The sequence below is a fragment of the Etheostoma spectabile genome, chromosome 10 (assembly GCF_008692095.1).
Source record: "Etheostoma spectabile isolate EspeVRDwgs_2016 chromosome 10, UIUC_Espe_1.0, whole genome shotgun sequence".
NCBI classification, from domain to species: Eukaryota; Metazoa; Chordata; class Actinopteri; order Perciformes; family Percidae; genus Etheostoma; species Etheostoma spectabile.
Genome location: NC_045742.1, coordinates 9,308,098 through 9,311,379, shown reverse-complemented (window position 1 = coordinate 9,311,379; position 3,282 = coordinate 9,308,098). Strand labels below are relative to the sequence as shown.

Genomic DNA, 3,282 nt, shown 5'->3' with positions numbered 1-3,282 from the left:
GCTGGGCATGAAACAGGGAGGCGACTCAGATGTGCCTGCCATCGGCCTCACAAACACACTGACAGGCATGCCAGATTTATATAACACTCCTACACACACGCACACACAACACATGGTTGTTCACATTATGCCATGCGCTTGGGTACATCTCATACACTGTTTGTGACTTAGGCGGTCAAACTCATCTGATTAGAAAAACAGCTGAAGTTCCACAACCTTTTTGTGTGGATGTATGTTGGCTCTTTAACACATGCACACGCACAGGCACAGGGACACTCTCTCACTAACTCCAGTTAGAAGTCCTGAGGTTGTTCGATACAGACTGAATTATTAATGGCAGATACTGTAGGAAATGCTAATACCCTCCATCTTTATTCTTCTTTCTCCATCTTTTTTTCTTACCCTTCCTTCTTGCAATCCAACTATCTCTTCTGCCCTCCTCTCATTATTTCTCTTGTGATTGTATTTCTTTCTCTTTACATACCACTTTATTGATTATTCCTGCTTACCTCTTTACATTTTCTATTCTATTTCTCTCATTCCACCCCATCGTGCTTCATACAAAAATATTTTTTATATCATCTCTACCCTTGCTTATCTTTCTCTGAAGTTCTCATCTCTCCACAGTGTTTCTTTCCCATTTAATCTTCTCTTCGCTTGATTCTTACAGGTTTTGAATGTAACAAGCATCTTACATTACTGTACACTTTACACTGTAACCTTGACTGTGAATGTGTGCAATGGAGACACAGACACAAAGAAGTGTTGGGTTAGGGTTAGGTTGGGTAAAAACGGTTTAGGATTAGGGGTAACAGTAAGCCTGCTTGGGTGTGAGGGGAAGTATTGAAATGTGAAAAGCTTCTAACTTTGTGTATGGCCAACATCTATTTTGGCCATCTCTCTCCAACATCTGACAAATAAATTTGAGTCCATAATTATCTGGATTGAGATTACATCAGATCTTCAGTTAGTCAGCATAGAGACATGCCCCTTAAACAGGTATACACTCTGCAGGCTCTTTACAGCAGCTACCGTCCCTTCAAAGCTCTGATAACATCTGATGGCTCAAGTTCTCCTGCTGAGGGGGCCGCACTGGGTGGCTGCATCACTAACAATAGATCCTTGATAGGGTCCTTCAAGACGTTACATAATCTCCATGTGCCTTAAGTAGCAAAGATAATATCTGATCTACTATTTCCCTCTAAACTCTTAAAACTAAAATCGTTGTTGTGGCCTTTGGAGTATTTCTTCCCTCCTCAAACTCCCTAAGAAGCAGCAGAGATAATATTTCTATCAGCATCAGTAGAGCCCTAAAGATCCATACATGACACTCTTTACAGGACCCTTTTGGGCATTTCTTCCCTACTGGAGACACCAGGGAGGCCAGATTGGACTGAGTATTATAGTTCCGTGATGTAGTAGAAAGTGGTTTTAATTATTTTTTAAGGCGGAAATTTTGCTTTACTACCTATCATACTAACGTACATGCTCAATGTCTCTGTTTGTGCTTGTCTATTATACTATATCAAACACCATCGATTATCTTCTAACACAACTTAAGTAAAAGATGCACCTTTATCTTCTGTTTTTAAATTATTAAAATAAGAGAATTAACTTCTACTAACATTGGTTATTGGTCATTGCTCAGACAAAAATATATAGAAATATATAGAGCTGATGCCTTGATAACAATATTAAGGAGACACACTTTTAGCTAGTTGTTCGTTGGCAGTGACACTGTAAAGGCTTTTAGAATGACCAACGTAGACAGTGACTGTCTTTGATAACGTTTCAGAAACAAACAAATGCAACAAAACTGATTTAGCGGTGACGACTGATGCTATTTTTCATCTGATCATATCTAGGAGCTGCATATCTTCATTGGTTTGATTTAATTTTAAATGAGACTAAAACACATTATACACAGTATTAGTTTACTATTATCGGATTACCCTAACTGCTTCATCAAACACATCCCAAAGGCATCTAAGGTGAGTCACGAAGTAAAACAAATTCTTGCCAGATTCACTGAGATCCCATTGGGCTAATCTGCTAACTAGAGCCCTCAGCATGATTACAGCACAGAAACATCTCTCTGGTGGCAGATTACTGCATTAGAAGGAAGGTGAGCATCACCTGAGGGCTAAGTAATGCACATGTGTTTTTATTTTAATAGAAAGAATAAAGTAAATATTAACATAATATTATAATACAGAATCTATTTATCCATCTAACCTGTGTTTGTCACATTTCAGTACCCGGAGATTTCAGTACCCAGTGATATCACCATCATGTTAACATTATAGCTTTAAAGTTTTAAAGTTGTCTTTCATGTCAAAAACGGCTTTATAACTACATTAATTGACACCATAACATTTTTAAACAAGACCACCATAACACGCCTTTAAAAAGGTGGGCATTTAGGCACATATCCATTTCTGAAGGGTTGAATTATCAAAATCATCATTTGTTATCTATTTTAACATGGTAAAATAGCTCCATGTGAACTCCATTACCTAGACATTTACTGCCAATTTACTGGTGACATATTACTGCCACTGAATGTTTTACTGGGTATGAAACCATTAGAGATTTGTGCATAGCTGAATGGACTGGTTTTTGTACTGCACAATCTTCTCTCACTTCTCAAAGTAAAGAACTAAAGACCTCATATCATATTGTAATAGCATTTTTTATCTCCAGAAAGTTTGTGACCTTCAAATATTAGCAGAGGCACAGTTAGCCCTGACCCTGCTGTTAAGTTACTGCAGCAAAATATAGAAATTCCTACCTGGAAATATTTAATACTCTGTTCTAAGGTAAAGGTCTGATTTTTTTAAACACTCAGTTGAAAAAATGCACAGTTCAGTCCAGCTTTTAAAGTTTCTGCTGTCTTTCAGCATTTTGCCAAGGTAATTTTTGTTGCAAAAATTATGCAACTGGCCTCAACGTACAGTATGTACTATATACTACATATCACATGTACTGTATAGGCCAAGAGTATCAGTTCCCCAACATATTTACTGCAGAGCTGAAAGGCTGTGCTGTGGTATCAATGGCCTCATCTCAACTGAATGAGACTACAACAAAAACATCTCTGAATTTAAATAAATTAAGAAAATAAAACGACAGGACCTTTGTGTTGTCAGTGGAGATGGTAACAAGGAAAATAGCTGCTGAAGGGCGTCCTTACATTATATATAACAATTATTCTGGTGGCTTGATATAAAGTATACAAAGAAGTGAATGTGTGTGTGTGTGTGTGTGTGTGTGTGTGTGTGT

At 37.6% G+C, this 3,282-nt stretch overlaps 1 protein-coding gene across 6 annotated transcripts in view; it reads right to left on the bottom strand.

Annotated features, from left to right (window-relative positions):
• fam13b (family with sequence similarity 13 member B) overlaps nucleotides 1-3,282 on the bottom strand; it is a 70,010-nt gene that overhangs the window by 20,134 nt on the left and 46,594 nt on the right. The window lies entirely within an intron of this gene.